Raw genomic sequence first — 12646 nt, forward strand, 5'->3', positions numbered from 1 at the left:
GGATTGTTTCTGGATTTGTTTCATGGGAATATAAAGAGCACAAGCCCTTTAATGTCACATGAGCCGTACATGTGCTCTTGTGTTTCCACCTTTCTGCGCCCGTCGCGTCGCCGCTGCCCGTCCTCTCTTGTGTTGGCCGTTGTGTTTGTGTGTTTAGGGCTAATGTTCCACTAAGTGTCCTGTTTTGATTTCCAGCGGAGCACGGCAGGCTCGGATTCCTCCCACAGGTTTAAATAGAGACGCAGGTTATCTTTAGCAGAGGCGGCTTAAAAAGAAAAAAAAAGAAAAAAAAAAGTGGCCGGTGATTTTACGCGTCTCACATATGTGGACAGTAGTAGCCCAGTCACCCCTGTGACTGTGACATACCAGCGAATGAGGGCGTGTCTGACGTTCAGCTGGCACGGAGCTCGGAGGCGGCTACCGGCAGATAGCGGACGCCAGATAAATGTTATCTCACGACAGCTGGTGCGCTGACACTGTTAGTCAGCTAATTTCAGACGTATGACATGTACGCTCTGAAAACTTTTGAGAATCGCTCCACTTTGACGTTTCAACAGATGTTTGAACGTGCGCTGCTGGGTTAATCGACCGCATGTTTCTTTCTGTTATTCTCTGTGCACACATACCCCTCCCTCACCCCCAGCAAAGAAAGCAAAATACACACACCTACCTACACATTTCATATGTCCGTATTGTCTTTGAAGCGGTCTTATTTGTCCTTCCTCGCTTCTTCATTGCTTTTTCATTGCTTTTTCATTTCCTCAGCTTTTGTGCCGTGTTGATGTTAAACAGTGATCTGTGTAGAAGAGCTCTGTGTGTTCAGTGCTACGTCTAGATTAGAATTACTTCTCAGGTTTATAGAAGGATCACGTTCACTTGAGAAAGTATTCAGATCTTTTCCTAGTTAGTTGTTGGTTGCAGTGTAGCTGTGGCGAACAGAAAGGACTGGACGCAGTTTAGAAATGCACACATCTGTCTGTGTGAAGGTGCCACAGCCAAGGCAGGTCATGGAGTCTAAGGATAAAGCTCACACTGTACAGGTCAATGGACCTGCTCCAAAACCTCTGTGTCCTCCGTGTTAGCAAAAAGAGAGAATAGCAGGCTTCCTCGGTGCTAGGGGTTGCCTGAGTTCAGACCATCACGTGACGAGAGTCGACCAGTCGCTCATGACGTCACGAATAAAAACGCAGTAGAGAGCAATGCTGTGCAACAATGACAATCTATCTTCTTGACCTGAATACATATACCGAGAACAGACAGATCATGTGCTACATACTGAGCGCTGCAGATAAGGGCAGCCTATATAAATCGGCACAATCAATCACATTTAATAGTTCTCCACAGCGGGTTGTTAGATGGCGATGGTGTAGTCGGGTTTAAAAAAAAATAAAAAAATAAAAAGCAGTATTTCTCTGAAGCCTTCTCCGTGTGCTGCAGCCAAAGATTTAATAACTTTGGCACTGAAATTCACCAGCGGATTGATGACTGACACCGCGGGGCGTTTGGTGGAGTCGTCACCTGACTGCTGTTAATTGATCTCAGTGGACATCTTTCATTTATTTTGTATTTTTTATACTAGAACAACTCTTAGTTGAAAGTTCTTATTGGCAGAGTGTCAGTGCCTTACCTGTTACAGGTATCCTGGCGGAGTCAGACTCAGTACCAATCAGAATTTGAGTCTGGGAAAATGTGATTGGGAGTGTGTTTCAAACTGATACATGGAAAACAAACATTGACACGCAATTTTGTAGTCCTACAACTAAACCAATGGGAGAGACTAGATATCAACTTATATAAATGGACCCCTTTGGAAAATCCTGCTGGCTTCTAGACTGCGTTACAGTAATTATAGCCTTTAAAACTCTTTACATAATATTAATTCTTTGAAAATGAATGAGGATGTATGCATTTTATGTAGAAAACCATGTTTCTTACCTGTGAATCCCATGGACTGAACAAATGTCATCTACAAGAGACCTTTTTCAGTTTTGGAATTTTATTCTTTATACTAACATTTCTGAAGATTCTTTTTATTATAGGTTATTGAGAATGGACTCATGGGGTGGAAAACAACCATTTCTTTTATCCCAACTGAGACCCAGAACAGAATAAAGTGCTCTCTCTTGCATGCATACGACAAATCTTCTCACCAGGCCTCCTGAGAATCATTCTTCTGCCACACAAAATGTACTGAACAATGCGGCTCCTGCCGCCTCAAAGACGGGGACGGCACCACAAAGCGAAATTGAAATGAAATCTGGCGAATTTATTATTAAAGTGCCGAGCCTATTCTGGTGCATTTTTTTGCTCCTCAGTAAATATGAACAGCTGCAGCTCTCCAACCAGCTGTCCTCCTTGTCCTGGAGTAACTTGTACATGTTCTCAGATATTGACTCAACCTTCATAGAACTGAAATAAACAGTCTGTTTTTAAGGTCAGACTGCCTTTGTTTGTGCCATGTATTGCTGCTATGCTATTCAATAAATCCAGCAAATAAGCAAGCAGCAAATTTTCATTTCTTTCTTCTCACAGCTGCAGTCTGCAGGTAAAAGACATTTGCTGCTAAGAAGTGACAGGCACTCAACTAATTATGTGTATTTAGGCAGTGTATAAATTTTAGACCAATGATGGATGATTGTTATAACCCAACTGCAGCAGAGTGATGCCTAATACACAGCTGGCTGGCATTTGAAATTTGAGTGCGTATTATGAACAAATTCTCACCGTCATTAACATTTTGCGTTTAGGTTTTGGTGCACTGCAATTTGCAGCCACAAGACTCTCTCTCTCTCGCATTGACATGCACTGTGAGTTATGACAAGGACGTATCCAGTATTATTTTGTCAATGAAGGGAACATGTCCCGGCTTGTGCAGCCTCCCGGTTCAGAGAAGATAAACTATTTAGGCTTTTCCGTGGACACTTGAGTTAGAATGAGATCGTTGTTTGCAGCGCTTGGAACAAGGTCAGCGTCAGCGTGGATTGTTGATACAGCGCCGGAAGAATCTGAGTCAGAAAATCCGCTGGAAGTTTTGCAGCATGAGAACTGTGTGACATTCAGGGCACAAATGGAGCGGGTTCGTGGGAGTCGCGAAAGGGGGCTTTCGCCTGTGGATGCGCTTGAGGATGCTCCTCTGCATCTTCAGTGCTGAAGGTCTTCGTAGAAGACTGCGTGAAGCCCGAGTAGAAGTGCAAAAAAAAATGCATTTTGTCGGTTTTGGAAGTTGCCTGTGTTGCGGACGAACATGATGGGCCAACCCCGAGAAAGGAAACACGCTTTTATGACAGTTGAGACTTTGAGTGTTTGGCGCCGTCTTCGAGGGAGGATTGAGTTTCATGCGCCTGCGTGTATTTTTATTTTTTGTGCATGTGTCGCCTTATTCTTTGTTTATGTGTACGCGTGTGTGTGTGTGTGTGTGTACGTGTGCGTCAGGCGGCCCACAGTCCGGTCGACAGAATTGTTTCAGCTGTGGTCACCGGGGCCCTGTCCCTGTCAATCAAGACTGAACCACAGGTCCTGTCCCCTCCCGCAATCATGTCCCTCTACAAGCCATAGCCCCCCCACTCATTTTACAACTCCAGAGAGACGGGCCCCCAAAACAACTCACCACCTGTTTCTGTGTGTATTTATTAACTTGTCAGTGCTGGTAATGTGGCCAGACTCAAGCATTCTGTGAATTTACACGACAGTTTAAACAGTCTACGGTAACACTCTTGCTTTTCTATTGCAAGTATGCTGGTAGTAATTGGACAAGCCATAGTTTTTTTTTTCCCCCCACACAATAAGAATTATTCAAGTGTTAACACATTTTTGAGGCCGTGTCACGCTTTGTGCAGCCTGTCCGTAGCACTCTATTAATTGTACTTAAAATTGAGCCGCAGAACAGTGGAAATATCTATTTCTAACTCAGATGCTCATGTTGTTTTCGCACAATGTGCTTTTAAAAACCCTCAGACGTGTACGCACCCACTGCTTAACTGGTTCAACCTCACATGAACCTAAGGCATAGATCTTTGAAAAGGGGTACGTGACCCCTAGGGGTCTGCGGAGGTACTGCAGGGGGCCGCAAAATCTTTGGTTGATTAGTCATTTTTTGTATATTTTTATTAATTTTCCCCGCAAATTTAAAGATAGACTATTCAGTTCATGTATGTGTGTTTATGTTTATAGCAGTTGCATGGCCACCCTACTTTTGCACATGTTTGAAATTTAAAAAAATGAATAAGTGCGAAGTGATCTGATCTTTTTCTTATTTTTCTCACACCTAAACACGTCATCAAGGAGACGGAATCTGATGAGATCTCACAGACGCAGCTGGAGTCGCGGCAGCCTGCGTGCCAGGAATGTTTCCTTTTTTTTTTTTTTTACAAATGCAGGAAAGCGTGCCGTCACCAGTGACCCTTTTTTTTTTTTTTTCTAACGCGCTGAAGTGCCCGCGGTGATACAGATGTCTGTCTCATTATTCGCACAGTCTATCTGTGACACCGCATCGAGACGCCAAGACAAAAGAGACATGAGTAAGACGCACTAAAGCGTGAACTCGGTGAGCAAGTTACGCTGAAAGCGTCTTCAATCGGAGCTAATTTAGGACCGGTTATAAATTCCCCAGCGCGATTGTATAATCACGGCTGATTGTTACCGGTGTAAAGAAGTTAGGATGGTATTTAGACAGCTTTTGTTTGATCATCTACCGTTAAGGATGAAAGTAACTTTTTTTTTTTTAAATGAACAAGACGTGTTTCGTACAGATTGGTGCTTTTATCTCTTTTCTATGTCTCATCATTGTTGATTCTCTCTTTTAATCAACAGCTAGAGGACGGATTTGTGTTGTGCCTCCGTGTTTTATCACAAAGGTTCATTAGTGTTTGTTGTCCACTTGAAAGCGCAGCTGAACGCGTAGGCTCCTGCTCCCTCGCCCTAATGGTTAATGAACCGCCATCTGCATCTGCGGCATTAACAGCAACTAGACTGTGGTGTCAAGTCGAGATGTCATTCAAGCTGCCGTAACCGTCGCCGCGCCGTCTCCGGACCCCGAACCGCGTTTTACTCGGAGTCACTTCAGTATCAGTAGTCTGAACTTCATTTGCTGTGATGTCTCATTGGACATCTGCGCTCGCAGCAAAGGACGTTTCTGCTTCTGACGCTGGAATGCGCAATGAGAACTTGCTTCAGGGCGGCGCGTCACCTTGTACCTCTGAACTTAAACGGGGGAAAGCAGGATGCGTGTTCTCATCGAGGGGTTCATTAAAACTGGCTCCACTGTTGTGGTAATGAAACTCCAGCTGCTAATGAGCACCGGCTGGATTGTGTTCTCGGCAGGGAGAGAGCTGAGACAGCTCTGTGGAGCCAGTCTGTGCACAGCGTCCCCCACCACCACCACCTCTTCCACCTCCTCCTCCTCCTCCTCCTCCTCCTCCTCCTCCACCTTTCCTCAGCTCCTCCTCTTCCTGTCTTCATTCTTCTATCACCGAACCACACAGCTGCTATTTCACACCTGCTCATAAACTTCCTCGGGCGGCAGATAACGATGTTGTTTTGTTTTCGCCTCCATTTGCTGTACGGTTACTGGAATAACAAAGTGGTTCCAGCTACATCCCTGGTTTTCCATTTCTCCCGGGGAGAGAGAGATGGAGTAGACGGGTCAGACACCGGGAGCTAATATTCTTTGGGTAGACGTTTTACTTTATCACCGCCCTCCGTTCAGATAAATACATTCATCTTCCCGTATGTGTGCGGCCTTACTGCTTTTACTGTACCTGCCACAGAAATACCAGTAATGTGACTTCCATTATAATGTGTTGAAGAAATTCATAAATTGTCCAGTGCTGTAAAAACGGAGAGAGCGTTTCACAAAGTCACAAAGCTAGATAGGTTCGGGTGGTGCCAATTAATAAACCAGGATAATCAAGACCAGAGAGTGGTAACGAGAGCCTGGAGAGCAATGCTCTTGACTGACTACAGTCATTATTTTTAGAAGGTATTTTGTCAAGTGTGCAATTAAAGAAGGTTTATAGTACAAAACGGAACGCCTAGTTTCCTCCTCATTGAATATTTTATATTCAGTAAGCCTTGTTATGAACGTTAGCTATACCTCAACTGTCCGTTTACAAAGCTTCTTATTTCCTTTGTTCGCACAAGCTTCCAATTAGGGCTGTGAGTCGGCGTAGAGCCCCGCCAGGTCGACCGTAAACAGGCAGCCGTCCCTTCGCGCTGCGCACGACTTTGATGACATAAAGAAAAGTAACGCCTGAAGTTTAAGTTGGCAGTGGAACACGAGGAATGATAATTGAATCCAGTTGATGGATTCATTAAATGTGAATTTCCATACACTGTGCGTGATGATAGCGGTGTCGCATGGCAGCGACGCAGTGACCCTGCATATTAACTTTTTTTTTCCTGTCATTATTAGTAACTTAGTGGAGGTTTTTAATAGCCTACCTGTCATCATGCCACCATATGTTTTACTGCTACTGTACTTTGGGATTATTAGACCTTTGTAGTCGGCCGCACAAGTGCTCACTGTAATGGTGCTCCGCTGCGCCGACGTCTCATTATCGGACCTCGATAACGCTCTCACCAGAGGATAAACTCGCCTCTGTCACATAAGCCCTATTACAAATAACGCCTCAAATCTGACCGAGGTATGCGCCGAGCAAAATGAGTTGTGCGATAAGTTCTGAGGGCTCTCTCCGGTGGATGACCCTTTTCATCGCGGCGAATTATCTCAAAAGAATCGTTCTCCCCTGCAGTAAATAGTTTATTTCAGGGGTCAGTGCCTCCACCGCTGATGGGCTTTTAAATCACTAAACTATTGCGGCCCCTTTTTTGGCGTCTAGGAAAAGTCAACGAACCCCGCGTCGACCTCGGTCTTCGGAATATGTTGACAGATTTTGAAGTGCGCTGAAAAGTGTGTTTTCAAAATTTGGATGCAGCCGAGAAGAGTTTCTGCTTCGCTGCTGCTTTTCTGCATCTCAAATATATATATATATATAAAAAATGTAATGGCTGAGGAAGACTGAGAACATAATGGAGGGATATAGAACTTGATCACGTATTTGTTGCTGCAGTGCAGTTTCCCTGTGCAACGCCGCCGGCATAAAAGTGTCATTTTTATAAAATCGCTCTAGCTGATGTTATTCTTGCTTTTTATTGGACGATCTTTATTCACAGTGCTGCAGCACTCGACTGACCTTCAACCCATATTGCAGTGGGAGACCAGCCATCGTAAACAACAGTAAAAAATAATCATTAAACAACAGAAACACTCAGAGGGCTTAATAGTAAATCCTAAGGGGGATAGTGGCTAGTAAAGCTAACTGGTAAGAAGCTATTTCCACAGACTAATACTGTCCGGTCCTCTGTTACGATAGCAGCAGTGTTTACACCGATATCGGGAATGTCACGCTGATGGAAATGGCTGTCAAATAAGACTTTAGATGCTATCAGTTTAGACGCACTATAGAATAAAGTTTATGGTATTTATTAGAAAGTCAAAGAGCGGGCGCCCTAGACCTCAGGATCTGACTAGATACTGAAGAAGCCAGAGTCTTTTGTACTTGTCCGACTACTGAGAGAACGGAGACTAATCGGGCCACGGCGCGGGGTAAAGCTTTACACACAGCTGCCCGCGTCCAAGCGGTTGTTTTGAGCCGTTTCTTTACATAAAGTAACGTCAAAGCGGTCTCGTCTGCCCAGTATGGTTTTAATTTATGTGTCATTTCTGTCACCAGACCAGTAAAATGGTAATGATTGATTAATCTGTGATAACAACATTCGTAGAGGGAACTGGTTCCACTTCAACCGTTTAGCTGTACTACACAATTGCCCTGTTGTTTCGTGTGTATCAGCAGAATGAATTATGAGTCACACGGTCCAAATCCATTCAGAAGTGGTTGACAAGCCAGATTCATAGTAGTGTAATTAATACGCCCGCAGTGCCGCAATAAACTGATCACAGATTTCTCCGTGTGCGGAATATGCCATGCATTTATTCATTATTGCCTGCTGTGAAAATGCGCTGTGAAGGTTTCGAGTCCATTAGGTGTGGGTGCAGTTGGCAGTTCATCTAATTCGCGTTGTTGGTGCAGGGTATTGATTTTTTTTTAGAGAGACCACTGGCTGCAGGTGTTATTATTGATGCGGTCCATGAGCCCGAGGTTGGGCTTGTAAGTGCTGCGCGTGTCGTTATGACAGCCTTTCTGGCTGCTGCGATGTATCTGTGTCGGCTCTTCCAGTTCCGGGCCGCGCTGATTGGTCCTGAGAGGCGGTTGGGTTTAAGTGGTTTCCGAGAACCGGTGATGAAGTGGTCTTGTCAGGGTCCAGTAATAAAGAGCTGGCTGATGGATTTAATCAGATTTGCCCCCCAGACTATCCGCTCACTCTCGTGGCTGAGGCCGGCGAGCACGCCGGCTGAAGAGACTAGCAGCGAGAGAAGAAGAAGTTGGTTAGTTTCTGCTTTGTGTTACATAATAGCCAGAACGCACACAAGTACAGCCGTGTGCTCTTTTGTTTTCCTGTGGCAAAACTATAGACGGGATAAATATGGGCTGCAGAACAGGTTCTCAAAAGGGAAGCCAAAGCATGTAGAGCTCCCCCTGGTGACTGGCTGCAATATAGGTCATAAGTTACACCTTCTTCATGTTAAACAAACAAAAAAAAAAACCACTAAAATACACATCAAATAGATTTTGTTTTCAATGATCTCATTTTAGGTAGTTAAAATAATGTGTCAGTTTTCTAGTTTTTGTTTTAGATATTTATTTGACACTGTAGAAAACAGGATGTGACATGATGACAGGATGACCTGTCAACTGGTCTGTAAAGTGCTCATGTGGGACAGTGAGAGTTGTAAAAAAAAAAAAAGAAAGAAAGAAATAAAATACTATAAAAAAAATAAGTACAGTGTATGTTATGATCCAACATGCAGCTGGTGGAGGTAGATTAGAGCGCAGTATTAATCAAATATCAATATTTCTCTGGCACAGACTCTGCCAGTCCAAGGAAATAGAGACACGTTGTCCATATTAATGCATTCTGTGGACAAAACTCATCTATACAAGTTTAAACAATCATTCCTTTTTTTCCCTCAAGCCTTTAGTCTAAAAATCTTTGTCGTGTGAAATTCAGGTAGGTGCCACCCACAGATTGTCCAGATAAAATCCTAAATTCCCTTTAAATGATTAAGAAGTGAAGAATCAGCGTGGAGAAGCTGCCTTCGCTTCACCTTTGTTCGTTCGTGGATAACAGAGAATCTTCACCGACATCCCTGAAAGAGTGTGGGTAGTTTAAAAGCCGAACCTCTGACAGACTCATAATACAAAACAACCTGTTACTGTCCGATAATGCACGGCAGCTGTAAATACGTGGTGCGTGTGCGAAGGTGTGCTTTTCAGAGGCGTCAGACCACCAGCCGCTATCTGTAACCATCCACTAAAAGTTGATGAAGCATTTAATGCAATATGTCGCTGCTCGGCTACCGCAGTCGGCACGCCGCGCGGATGACACCTGATAAGAGTTGAATTACTAATCTGAATTGCGCGTGTTGTGGTTGAATCTTCCCTGTATTCGATATTGTGCCGTTGAGGACTCGTAAAAGCTTTCCTGGTCTGCATCCAGGACTCACCAGTACCCTCAAGCCTTTAAATGGGCAGGGTGACATTCCCTATAAAGAATAGGTTTTTATTGTGTGGGCTTTCAAGTGCAGGAGGAGGGAAAAGATGCGGCGTGTGTAAGGTTGGGATTCAGTGTCTGTTGCTGTAGAGGTTAATTCTATTCGGTGTGAATCCTCTAGGCTTGTAGGAGCGGTGCTACCTTTCTTTTCTGGCCTATCGAATATTTACGTTGCTAGAATTCAATGTTTTAAGAGGTTGCGTAACTTTCCCTAGGTCGACATATAAACTTCAGCAACCAGGCAACCCAGTGGGCAGACGAGTCAAAGGGTAATATAAATATTCTGCTCAGCCTCAAAGTAGAGATATGCGCCTGTCTGGCAGCGCTTACAATGCATGTATCATGCTGACACATTCTGTTCTTGGCCCAACACATGACTAACGTGCCGGGGCCACGATGGCTAATTCAGTTTTTTACGCAGGAGCCTCGGATAAATTGCCGGCACGGTTCGTTCCGTCTAGACCGAATCGTTCTCATACCTACAGTAGCAGCAGCAACTGCTCGTGTCATAATTATCAAGAACCTCTGGTGTTCTTAAATTAGTGGTGAATTACCGCTTGTGCAATCTGCTAAATTTGTGCACGGTTGTTATGGCCGGATGAAAATGCTCGCCACTTGTCACTGATAAAGCAGCCGATAGATTAGACCTGCAGCTGAAACGGACGATTCTGCAGTCGCCGTGGGAAGAGTCGCACGGTCTGGAGAGTGAGTTTGTTCATTAATTCCGGGTTTGATGGTTCAATCCCGACGCATTTATGAGCCTCCTCGGGGTAACCAGTCTGTTGCAGAGGTTTCAGGTACTTATGCAGCTCAAAAGTAAAAAAAAAAAATTAACTGAGTGATGAAATAACTTCTGCGAATCTTGAAAATAAGCTCCGATTATGAAATGACGTCACTTTGAAACAGAGCAGAAAGGTGTGAGCTGCGGCGTCTGATCACGTATTTACTATAAAACTGGAAAATGTGCTGCACCACAGATCGATCATCATGCTGACCGGGTCACAGACACGTTGGTGTAATATTGATGCCACCGGTGGCTATGATAACACTGAATACTATCCTCGCAGGAAAAGCCACCTACGGTATCATTTCTTCTGCAAGTGGTTTCCTGAGAGCAGTGCTGCAGTATAAGTTAAAACACGAGTAACACCGCTGTTCTTTCCCTTTAGCATCATAACATACACTTAATCTGATAATTTATATGGTTTTATGTACTTTATGCACTGATGCTAAATGTGTTTTTGAGCAAGAAATGTGCTCATGTTAAGTATCGAAATCATTTATTTACATATATAACATGGATCTCTAACCATAACATATATATTCAGATTAAACATACACTGATCAGGCATAACATTATGACCAGTTCAGACCCATCACAGAATGGACATGGGTCTTAGTTGGGGTCTGTGGGTCCTATGTGTTGAGGGGAGGGGCCTATGTGGACTTGATCAGTTTAGGATCTAGTGAATTTGAACATGTTTTTTGACTTGTTCCTAAACCGTTTCTGTGTGTTAGCCCGTGTCAGGCTGCGTCTTGCTTGGGAGTGTCCTTGCTGTGGGGTGGGGGTTCCTGGTGTGGTCTAGGTGGGTGGTTCATGTCTTAAGTAGCATCCACACGAACGCCAGGTCCAAAAGTTTCCCAGCAGAACATTGTATTGTCACAAGATGGTCAACGTTATTTACTACTCATGCCAGCGGTTTTAATGTTGTGGCAGATTTCGTTTATGCTGAAATACCATTACAGTCACATGCCACAGTAGGAGTATACACTTGGTGGTCAGATGAAGTTTGATATGTTTAGTTTATGGGGCTGTAGGTCCCCCCCACCGTTTGCCCTGGAAGCTAAATGGATAAGATAAATAGTGGAGAAACTTTTTAAGGTCCTGTCCTCAAAATGGAAAAAAAATCAGGATGAAAAAACAAACAAAATGATTTTGTTCCACGAGCATTTTTTTTTTTCGCAGTCGGAGAATTATCTGGCATAGTAAATTATAATAATTTATTTACTTTGAGCAAGAAGACCTCTTTTCATATATGTGTGTGGTGGCTGGATTTGGACTCGACTCAGGCTTCACATTGTGCCATTGGACTTGTTTGTGTTTAATCAGATTTACTGTCAACATTATTAATAACTGTCGAAGAAAGAGGGTAAAGGAGAAAATGAAGGAGAGGAGGAAAAGGTGCTGACAGAGAGCCGCATAATAATCCTTTGTATCTCGGACATTCTCCCCTTCTTCTTTCCTCTCTTTCATCATCAGACTGTCCGGTTCTTCTCAGGTTTTTACTTCACTAAATTGATTTATGCCCTAATTTGCATAAGGATCACAACAAAACACTCATTTTGCTCTTATTTGCCTTTTGAACGTATAGAAATAACGGCGCATGTATAAATAAAAATCAGATCTCATGTCTGCATTATAATGTGCCCCAACCTTGAAACTGAAAAAAACAAAACAAGTAGTAGTTTTAAGGCTTGAGAATGAAGACCACAGAGACTTTAAGCTGTGTTGCAGAAAGCCTATGTCCACTCATTGATATTCAGGGGCTCTGTGAGTGAGAGCTGTAAACAACCAGCCCTGCAATTGGCACTCGAGGCATGTTGCAGGACACACACACACACACACACACACACACACACACACACACACACACACGGTCCCTGCTTTCTTAACAATGCTAGACATTCACATGTATTCAGACTCTTTTAGAACACGCTCACACACATGCACTCACACACACACACACATGCACAAGCAATAGTCTCCACCATGCACTCTCCCCCCTCCCTCCCTCTCTCTCTCCCCTTCTCTCCTTCTCTCTCACACACTCCTCTCCCTTCTTCTCTCGCCCTCTGTGGGTCTGCACCACATCAGCAGCAGCTGGAGAGTGCAGCAAAGGATTTTGAGAGCGGAGCCTCGGAGGGCAGGGCAGGCAGCGTGGCCCTGTGTGGGCCATCCAGAGCGGAGAGGGAATCT

The 12646-nt window shown here is 44.1% G+C and overlaps 1 protein-coding gene across 2 annotated transcripts in view; it reads left to right on the top strand.

Moving 5' to 3' along the window:
* The window catches only part of tanc1b (tetratricopeptide repeat, ankyrin repeat and coiled-coil containing 1b), a 98156-nt gene that overhangs the window by 40387 nt on the left and 45123 nt on the right, over window positions 1-12646 (top strand). The window lies entirely within an intron of this gene.

Source organism: Mugil cephalus, chromosome 12, assembly GCF_022458985.1.
Source record: "Mugil cephalus isolate CIBA_MC_2020 chromosome 12, CIBA_Mcephalus_1.1, whole genome shotgun sequence".
Taxonomy (NCBI): domain Eukaryota; kingdom Metazoa; phylum Chordata; class Actinopteri; order Mugiliformes; family Mugilidae; genus Mugil; species Mugil cephalus.